An 11,142-nucleotide genomic window follows, 5' to 3' on the forward strand; every position below is an offset into this window, starting at 1 on the left:
TTGAGGTAGGTTCCCTCTATGCCCACTTTCTGGAGAGTTTTTATCATAAAGGGTGTTGTGTTGAATTTTGTCAAAAGCTTTTTCTGCATCTATTGAGATGATCATATGGTTTTATTCTTCAATTTGTTAATATGGTGTATCACATTGATTAATTTGCATGTATTGAAGAATCCTTGCATCCCTGGGATAAATCCCACTTATTCATGGTGTATGATCCTTTTAATGTGTTGTTGGATTCTGTTTGCTAGTATTTTGTTGAGGATTTTTGCATCTATATTCATCAGTGATATTCATCTGTAATTTTCTTTTTTTGTTGTATCTTTGTCTGGTTTTGGTATCAGGGTGATGGTGGCCTCATAGAATGAGTTTGGGAGTCTTTCTTCCTCTGCAATTTTTTGGAAGAGTTTGAGAAGGATGAGTGTTAGTTCTTCTCTAAGTGTTTGATAGAATTCACATGTGAAGCCATCTGGTCCTGGACTTTTGTTTGTTGGAAGATTTTTTTTTTTTTTTTTTTTGTGGTACGCGGGCCTCTCCCTGTTGTGGCCTCTCCCGTTGCGGAGCACAGGCTCCGGACACGCAGGCTCAGTGCCCATGGCTCACGGGCCTAGCTGCTCCACGGCATGTGGGATCTTCCCGGACCAGGGCACAAACCCATGTCCCCTGCATCGGCAGGCGGACTCTCAACCACTGTGCCACCAGAGAAGCCCTGTTGGAAGATTTTTAATCACAGTTTCAATTTCCTTACTTGTGATTGGTCTGTTCATATTTTCTATTTCTTCTTGGTTCAGTCTTGGAAGGTTATACCTTTCTAAGAATTTGTCCATTTCTTCTAGGTTGTCCATTTTATTGGCATAGAGTTGCTTGTAGTAGTCTCTTACGACACTTTCTGTTTCTGCGGTGTCTGTTGCAACTTCTTCTTTTTCATTTCTAATTTTGTTGATTTGGGTCCTCTCCCTCCTTTTCTTGATGAGTCTGGCTAAAGGTTTATCAATTTTGTTTATCTTCTCAAAGAACCAGTTTTATTGATCTTTGCTATTGTTTTCTTTGTTTCTATTTCATTTATTTCTGCTCTGATCTTTATGATTTCTTTCCTTCTGCTAACTTTGGGTTTTTTTGTTCTACTTTCTCTGGTTCTTTCAGGTGTAGGAACCTAAGATTGTTTATTTAAGATTTTTCTTGTTTCTTGAGGTAGGATTGTATTGCTATAAACTTCCCTCTTAGAACTGCTTTTGCTGCATCCCATAGGTTTTGGATCAACATGTTTTCGTTGTCATTTGTCTCTAGGTATTTTTTGATTTCCTCTTCGATTTCTTCAGTGATCTCTTGGTTATTTAGTAACACATTGTTTAGCCTCCATGTGCTTGTGTTTTTAATGTTTTTTTCCCTGTAATTGATTTCTAATACAATTAGAAATTGCTTGATATGATTTCAGTTTTCTTAAATTTACTGAGGCTTGGGCTTCCCTGGTGGCACAGTCGTTGAGAGTCCGCCTGCCGATGCAGGGGATGCGGGTTCATGCCCTGGTCCAGGAAGATCCCACATGCCACAGAGCAGCTGGACCAGTGAGCCATGGCCGCTGAGCCTGTGCTCCGCAACGGGAGAGGCCACAACAGTGAGTGGCCTGCGTACCGCAAAAAAAAAAAAAAAAAAAAAAAAATTTACTGAGGCTTGATTTGTGACCCAAGATGTGATCTGTCCTGGAGAAGGTTCCATGTGCACTTGAGAAGAAAGTGTAATCTGCCGTTTTTGGATGGAATGTCCCATAAATACTAATTAAATCTATCTGATCTATTGTGTCATTTAAAGCTTGTGTTTCCTTATAATTTTCTGTTTGGATGATCTGTCCATTGGTGTAAATGAGGTATTAAAGGCCCCCACTATTATTGTGTTACTGTTGATTCCCTCTTTTATAGCTGTTAGCAGTTGCCTTATGTATATATATATGTGTGTGTGTGTGTATACGTATATATATATGTGTATATATATATATATATATGTAATTGTTATACTTTCTTTTTGGATTGATCCCTTGATCATTATGTAGTGTCCTTCCTTGTCTCTTGCATCATTGTTTATTTTAAAGTCTATTTTATCTTATATGAGTATTGCTACTCCAGCTTTCTTTTGCTTTCCATTTGCATGGATATCAAATGGAATTTCCATTTCCATCCCCTCACTTTCAGAGTGTATGTGTCCCTAGGTCTGAAGTGGGTCTCTTGTAGACAGCATATATACGGGTCTTGTTTTTGTATCCATTCAGCGAGCCTGTGTCTTTTGGTTGGAGCATTTAATCCATTCACATTTAAGGTAATTATCGATATGTATGTTCCTATGACCATTTTCTTGTTTTGGGTTTGTTTTTGTAGGTCCTTTTCTTCTCTTGTGTTTCCCACTTAGAGAAGTTCCTTTAGCATTAGTTGCAGAGCTGGTTTGGTGGCGCTGAATTCTCTTAGATTTTGCTTGTCTGTAAAGCTTTTGATTTCTCCGTTGAATCTGAATGAGATCCTTCCCAGGTAGAGTAATCTTGGTTGTAGTTTCTTCCCTTTTATCACTTTAAATATATCATGCCACTCCCTTCTGGCTTGTAGAGTTTCTGCTGAGAAATCAGCTGTTAACCTTATGGGAGTTTCCTTGTAAGTTATTTGTTGTTTTTCCCTTGTTGCCTTCAATAATTTTTTTTTGTCTTTATTTTTTGTCTATTTGATTACTGTGTGTCTCCTTGGGTTTATCCTGCCTGGGACTCTCTGTGCTTCCTGGACTTGGGTGGCTATTTCCTTTCCCATGTTAGGGAAGTTTTCAACTATCATCTCTTCAAATATTTTCTCTGGTCCTTTCTCTCTCTCTTCTCCTCTGGGACCCCTATAATGTGAATGTTGTTGCATTTAATGTTGTCCCAGAGGTCTCTTAGGCTGTCTTCATTTCTTTTCATTCTTTTTTCTTTATTCTGTTCTGTGGCAGTGAATTCCACCATTCTGTCTTCCAGGTCACTTACCTATTCTTCTGCCTCAGTTATTCTGCTATTGATTCCTTCTAGTGTAGTTTTCATTTCAGTTATTGTATTGTTCATCTCTGTTTGTTTGTTCTTCTATGTCTTTGTTAAACATTTCTTGCATATTCTCGATCTTGGCCTCCATTCTTTTTCCAAGTTCCTGGATCATCTTCCCTATCATTATTCTGAATTCTTTTTCTGGAAGGTTGCCTATCTCCATTTCATTTAGCTGTTTTGCTGGGGTTTTATCTTGTTCCTTCATCTGGTAAAAAGTCCTCTGCCTTTTCATTTTGTCTATTTTTCTGTGAATGTGGTTTTTCTTCCATAGGCTTCAGAATTGTAGTTCTTCTTGCTTCTGCTCTGCGTGTATGTCTTAAATTTTCATACCATCTGTATTAGTAGGACAGATTCCTGGAAACTGAGCTGCTGAATCAAAAGGCACGGAAATTTAAAATTCTAATTGTCTTCTAGTTTTCTTCCCATAAGGTTGTACCGATTTCTGCCCACACCAGCATGTTATGAGATAGTCTCTTTGCTTACAGTGGAGCCAGTGTTGACATTTTCATATTTAAAAATTTTTGCTAATTATTTTCATTAAAAAATTTTAATGATTGCATAACAGGTCTTGTTCTGCAGGTGACATACATTGTCCAACCTTTATTAGCAGATGGGCATTTACTTAGTTTTCTGTTGTTACTTAGTTTCCTTTCTTTTGCCTTAGTTTCCTCTTTATTTTATTTTATTTTACTGCTGCATAAGTAGTGTTAGACTAAAGATTCTCTGAACATTTGTCCTTATGTGCTAGTGGATTCATTACTGTGAAAACGGTTCTGGGGTTGAAGGGTATTATTTACAATCAGCTCTCTGTATCCGTGGGTTCTGTATCTGTAGGTTCTCCATCTGTGGATACAGAGGGCTGCCATTTTTTAGAAGGGTCTTGAGCATCAGTGGATTTTGGTATCTGTGCGGAACAACTGTAGTACTAATTTTTATGCATATTTCATTACTGCATTTTAAAAAAATTTTTAAATTTTGGTTGTGTTGGCTCTTTGTTGCTGCATGTGGGCTTTCTTTAGTTGCGGCGAGCAGGGGCTACTCTTCGTTGTGGTGTGTGGGCTTCTCATTGCGGTGGCTTCTCTTGTTGCAGAGCATGGGCTCTAGGTGTGCGGGCTGCAGTAGTTGCGGTAGTAGTAGGTGGATTCTTAATCACTGCGCCACCAGGGAAGCCCCCTTACTGCTTTTTAAGAAGGCTGTTATTCTTTACATTTACCTTGGCAGCAGTGTATGAACTTTCCCCTTTCCCACATCCCCAGGAGAGAGAGTTATTATCTGCTTTTATTTTCTTCTGGCCAGTAAAAAATGTCTTGGTTATTTGAATTACACTTTTTCTTACTTAGTAATTTTGAATATCTTTTTGTTGTTGTTTGTTTGTTTGTTATTGGGATTTGTTTTCTGTGCATTTCCAATCCTGTCTTTTGCCTGTTTTTCCTGTTGGGTTGTCTGTCTTTTGCTTATCAATTTATACATACATACATACACACACATGACACACTGTCCTCATTAAGAAATCTAGCCTGACCCTCAGATTCTAATTTACTTCCCTAGGTTTTCTTACAGTGTTTTTTATTTTTTACATTTAAGTCTTTATCTTTGTTTTTAAAAATATGATGTAAAGGGAAGATCTTTATTTTTCTCTAGAGCAGTGCTGTCCAGTAGAAATAAAATGCAAGATACTTATGTAATTTTAAGTCAAAGCTGCATTAAAAAAAGTAAAAAGAAACAAGTGAAATTAATCGTAATGTTTTATTTCACCAACTTAACCCATTATATCAAAAATATTTTTACATGTAAACCATTTTAAGCAATTATTAGTGGGATATTTTATGTTTTCTCAGACTAAGTCTTTGAAATCCAATGTATATTTTACACTCATCAAATCTCAATTCTAGACTAGGTACATTTTAGGTGCTCAGTGGCCACATGTGGCTAGTGGTTACTGTTGAATAGCATGCATTAGATGGCTTAGATGGATGGCTAGCTGTGCTAGCTACATTTATTAAATAATCATCCTCTTTTCATTGAATTAAACTATCACACTTGTCATATCTGAAATTCTTTCATAGTGAGATCTGTTTCTGGATTTTTGATTCTATATTCTAATCTTCTGTTTATCTCTTCTTAACACCAACACCATAGATTTTATTTCATTGATTTTATAGTATTTTCTGAAATCTAGACAGGCAAGTCTCTCTTTCCTGTTATTTTTATACTTTTTCTTAGATGTTTTTGGACATGTATTCCGTATACACTCTGAAATCATTTTTTACTGTTCCCTCCCGTCAAAGAAAAAGAGAAAAATCTATTGTGATTCTAAACAGAAAAACATTAAATGTATAATTTAATTTGGGTATTGTTGGCATTTTTTATGTGTCTTCCCAGCCAAGAATGTGGTTTGCTTTCCATTTATTTAGGTCTTATTTTATTTCTTCAATAGATCTTCATTTTTTAAAAAAAATTTATTTAATTTTAGCTGTGCTGGGTCTTTGTTGCTGTGCACAGGCTTTCTCTAGTTCCTGCAAGCAGGGGCTACTCTTCGTTGTGGTGCGCGAGTTTCTCACTGTGGTGGCTTCTCTTGTTGCGGAGCTCAGGCTCTAGGCGAGCGGGTTTCAGTAGTTGTGGCACACAGGCTCAGTAGTTGTGGCTTGTGGGCTCTAGAGCGCAGGCTCAGTAGTTATGGCACATGGGCTTAGTTGCTCCACGGCATGTGGGATCTTCCCAGACCAGGGCTCAAACCCGTGTCCCCTGCATTGGCAGGTGGATTCTCGACCACTGTGCCACCAGGGAAGTCCCAAGATCTTCATTTTTAAAAAACAGATTAATTTAGCATTTTTTTGGGCTGTTATGAATTTTTGGCTGTTTTTTTGGCTGTTACCATTTTTTTGGCTGTTTCTGATAAGCATACCAGGTGCTTCATTGCTTGGATAAAGAAGTAAGAAATAATTGATATTTGACTATTTCTCATATCTAGACCCCCATCACAATCTCTTACTAGTAGTAGTAAATTTTTAATTATAGAGTTCATTTAAATATTAACTGGCACTCCGTGTTTTCATAGGTTTCCCCAGGCAGTTCTTGTGCACTTGGCCAGAGAAGCTCATTTGAGATCTGCTAATCTGTATGCTAAAGTTTCTCAAAATTTGTTTCTGGCTTATATGTCTCTCCTGAAACTCACACATCTGGAGTTCAACATGTATGAACTGAGATTTTTCCCTCTCTCTCTTTCACAACTAATGTGTTACTGAGTTCCAGGAATTCTTCTTAACTGCTGCCCTTTTCTCCCTCCCTAGAGTATCAAAGAATTTGTAGATATTTTAAAAAACTACTGCAGAGATTAAAGGGTCTCAATTTATAGAGCCTTCAGAAGTAAATTTCCCTGCCCTTTACATCGCCTGTGAAGGTGCTCTTTTGGTTTGAACTGCTCAGTCATTCTGTTGCTCTCACGAGTACCCCTTTCCATGTGCTAATACAGTTACTAGCACTGATATCTATCCTTTTCTGTCTGAGAAGATAAAAAAAATCCTAAATCCTAGGGCACATAGAAGGAAACCATGTACTGGGAGGGGGTTATGTATTAGTTTCCTAGCATTGCTATAACAAGGTATCACAAACTGGTGGCTTAAAAGAACAAAATTTATTTTCTCACAGTTCTGGAGGAAGACTGAAATCAAGGTGTTGGTCAGGTTGATTGCTTCTGGAGGCTTTGAGGGAGAATATGTTCCATGCCTCTCTCCTAGCTTCTTGTGGTGGCCGGCAATCCTTTGTTTCTTGGCAGTCTCTCTCTCCACTGTCACATGGTGTTCTCGTTGTGTGTCTGTGTGTCTGTGTCCGTGTCCAAAATTCCTTCTTCTAAAAAGAACATCAGTCATTGGATTAATGCCCACCTTAATCCAGTATGCCCTCATTTTAACTTGATTACATTTACAAAGACCCTATTTCCAAATAAGATTGCATTCTGAGGTTCCTAGTGGACATGAATTTTGGGGGGACACTATTCAACCCAATATAGGGTATAAATTTTAAATTTCACTGGTGTCTGTAGACACTTCACCAGAGAGAAGTTTCCATGACACTGCAATATCTAGATGTCCTTGATGTAGACATTGAGTTGGTCAGTGGACTAGTCAGATTGTAGAACCATGGCTGCTACTTGTTCATATGCAAATATTTGGTTATGGGAAGCTAAGAGAATTAGTACTAAGTAGGAGAAGTTGAAAATAGTAACTGGCATGAAGATGATTTTTCTAACCACTTTTACGTATGCTCTCATTGTCAGCTGAGCCTGGGAAATTTGCCACTTTTGATCATCTGACTCTGTGTCGTGATACCACCTTGCTTGATTACTTGGTGCCAAGGGGATCATACCAGAGGTCATCCCTGGTATTCTTTGGTCTGTAGGCAAAGCCTTTTTTCAGATAACACAAGTGCAAGATGTGCTTATCTAAGTGGCACTTCAGTAGAGGAATCATGGGATTGTCAAGCTGTCCTCCACTGCCCTTACTTGATATGCATAGAAGAGGCACTTTTACCTCCAGGAAAGATTGCAGAATTTGGTTTTCTTGATTCTCAAGCTGGCTCTGTTTTAGGGAGGGGATCAAAAGGAGAAGTGGCTGCTCCTAGTACAGTGAGTATGTAGTAGGTATTCTATAAGTGTTTGTTGAATTAAGGAATGTTTTTCTCATAGGGGTAGCTGTTGGCATAATACATAGCTAATATTTATCTATATAGTGCTTTGTCTCCTTTGACTTCCACAACATTAGTATGTGGAAGGTTTTATTACTCCAGCTCTTCCCACTGCCAAATTATCATCCATCAGAACTAAGTTATTGTTATTTGTAGTTCCCTAAATCTAGTGCCCTATTTCACAGCTTGATGCCTTTGTTTTCCTGGATTCCTCCTAATCTTGCTCCCACCTCCAAGTTGTTAATATTTTTCTTTGCAAAACTTCTGTACTTTTATAGTGTTCTTGAACTATTGATTTTTTTTTTTTTGCGGTACACGGGCCTCTCACTGCCGTGGCCTCTCCTGCTGTGGAGCACAGGCTCCGGACACGCAAGCTCAGCGGCCATGGCTCACAGGCCCAGCCGCTCCACGGCATGTGGGATCCTCCCGGACCGGGGCATGAACCCCTATCCCCTGCGTCGGCAGGCGGACTCTCAACCACTGCGCCACCAGGGAAGCTCCTATTGATGTTTTTATATCTGTCCTCCACTGGACTAGGAACTACTTGAGAGCAGAAATTGTCTTTGTTTTCCCATTGCTTCACAGTGTCTGACACACAGGAAGCCTTAGCTCAAAGAAGGAGATCAAGGCTTGGAATGAATGAGTAATTTGCCTGAGGTCACACAGCTGGTGTATGGCAGAGCCAGAGGAGAATCTAAATCCTTAACCACTCAACAACTATAAAGAAGAAAACACTGCACGGGTGTCAGGAGACCCAAGGACTAACCTTGAGTTGGCAGCTCTTGTGTTATCCTACCTAGGTGAGATTCTTTACCTTTATGGTATCAGTATTTCAGCTCTTGTTTGTAATGCTCTTTTTAGGACCATCAACCAAAGGTTCTTTTTGTATGCATTTCTTCCAAGGAAATTGAAAAAGTCTCAATTCCCTATAGATTCCTTTTGAGATAAGTCGCTGAAGAGAACTGTTGGCTATAATGAAGGTATGAAGAATTTCCTTTTATGGCTCAAGAGTATCCCTCCTATGAGGAGTTCAGACTAGGTGCTCTATAGGGCCCTTTTGGATTTTATATTCCAAGTCTTTCTACCTCACCTGAATGCTCTCCGTTGATGACTACCCTTTATTCTTTCTTTCCCTCATCTTCATGTTGAGATGGAACGTTTCCTCAGGAGCGACCACCTTCTGCTCTCCATGGTCCTGAAAAGATGTCTCTGGGCTTCCTGAAAGTTTCTGTTTCCCAAGTGCAAATTTGAGTTTTGATTGGTTCTTGAAGAAAAAGAAGATGGCAGATGATCTGCTAATGACTTACTGGAAAACACAGGAGAATGAAAGGCACTACCCAGGTGGTAGAGTCAGATCTTCTGTTATTTTGCATTTCTCCATCTCTCTCTCTTTCTTTTGGCTGCCTCAGTGAGTCCAACTCTGCTTCTCTTGTTGCTGAGGTCTCAGACCTTATGATTTACTCTAGAGGTGCTGGCATAACTGAGCTCAGATTTAGGATTAAGGAGATTAGGACTGGAGAAGGATTAGCTAGGTTCCAGAGGCTGATGGGTTTATCTGTCAGAGAGACTTCAGGAGCTCTGTATCTCTCACACTCAGACCTTTGTCCGCCCTGGGAGCAACACAGTGTTGTCACTGATCATGCCCTCATTCACTTCAGTGAATCCCTGAGGAGCTAGAATGTCCTCCCTCCCATCCTAAGAATTCCACTGCTTAGGAAGTGACCCAAAAATGATAGCCTCTAAAGTCCTCTCCCTGTTCCCATAGAGCACCACAGAAAGATTCCAGGTGGAGATCCTGAACCTTAGGATGTGAAACTACTGGAATGAGATTTTTTTTTCTTTCTTTCTTTTTTCTTTTTAAAGGGCATTTTCTTTGCTGTTGATATCCAGTGCTTCACTGCTTTGTTAATTATGTTGTAATTCCTCTCCTGTATCCCTCCCATTTAATTAATTGCCAGTTTCTGACATTTCTAAACATCTTAGCTGTCCCCTCCTTCCTTTTCCACTTTGACTGTCCTATTTCAGGCCCTTCCTATACTGTGGCAACTGACTCCCTACCTTTATCTGAGCATTTGGTCTCACTCCCTTGCCTCACTCCCAGTCTTTCCTCTGTACTGCCTCCTCGGTGATATTTCTGACTCAGAACTCTGTAGTATTCCCCTACTCAGTCATCCTTGATGGTGACTTTTATCCTTCACTGATTGGGTAAGACCTAAATCTCTCTGGAATGGCTTACAAGTCTCTTTATGATCTTGTTCAGTGGGCTGTCCTAACTTTATAGGTGGGAGATTTGTGAGGAAGAACAGACCACTTGTAGAGAAATAGACACTGCATCTTTGTGCACTTAGGTATATGGGGGATTCCATATGTGATCCCATTCAAATGTAAGGAGAGAAAGTTTAAAACAGCTTTCTACAGTCTTCGTTTTGGCTGGTGAAAGGAGCAAAGTGATCCTTCTTGTTTGTCAAACTGAGCACTTTCTAGGGAAGCCAAGATCTTTGCAAACTGCTCATGGAAATTACTCTTTCTCTTTGCAATAGATGTGGGCCATGGACCACTGAGGACACTCATTAAGCATGTACTCCTCAAATATTGAAGGAAGAGTCCATCAGAAACAAACTTTTATTGAGAGACTGTGTTAGGCATTGTGCTAGGTCCCATGGATACGAGTGAACAAGACATAGTCCCTTCAGGAATCTGAGGTCATAGCTGGGAAAAGAGACAGCTAATTCCAAAATGTTTCTCCAGAGATATAGCCAGTTCCAAACTAACTCTAGTCTTGATCATAATTCCTTTATTTTTTTATTTTTTATTTTTTTCATAACTCCTTTAGAGTTATTGTTTTCATAGTCTTTTTTCTTTTATCAGTCTTTATAGTGCTTCCTCTTTTTTGCTTTCAAATCAGCATTTAACAAAGCCTTTATTGGCCCTGCTGACCTATGTAGTAACAATCTTCCCTATGCTGCAGTGAGAGAAGTAGTCTGCATTTATTTTACTTTCCTCAATTCTCATCTTTCCCCATGGGGGCCCAGCGTGCAGTGGTTGCAAACAGCAGCCTCCTCAGTAGTGTGTGCAGCCTTCTTGCCTGAATGAGTTGCCCTAAGGGACCTTGGAGACAGCCCTTTCCAGTGGACATTCATGACTGGCATGCTGCCCCCAATCTAGGCTCCAGACAGGTATGTGCGGCGTCTTTGGAAAGCCCCAGGGCACAGTGGCCAGGGTCCACATTGGCCAAATCATAATGTCCATCCACACCAAGCTACAGAACAAGGAACATGTGCTTGAGGCCCTCTGCAGGGCCGAGTTCAAGTTCCCTGGCCGCCAGAAGAGCTACATCTCCAAGAAGTGGGGATTTACTAAGTTTAATGGGGATGAATTTGAAAACATGGTGGCAAAAAAGTGGCTCATCCCGG

At 39.8% G+C, this 11,142-nt stretch overlaps 1 pseudogene; it reads left to right on the plus strand.

Moving 5' to 3' along the window:
* The first annotated feature begins 10,691 nt into the window (after window positions 1-10,691).
* On the plus strand, window positions 10,692-10,850 carry LOC132528297 (small nucleolar RNA SNORA70; annotated as a pseudogene).
* Window positions 10,851-11,142: the final 292 nt, after the last annotated feature.

This window comes from Lagenorhynchus albirostris, chromosome 10 (genome assembly GCF_949774975.1).
Source record: "Lagenorhynchus albirostris chromosome 10, mLagAlb1.1, whole genome shotgun sequence".
Classification (NCBI taxonomy): Eukaryota; Metazoa; Chordata; class Mammalia; order Artiodactyla; family Delphinidae; genus Lagenorhynchus; species Lagenorhynchus albirostris.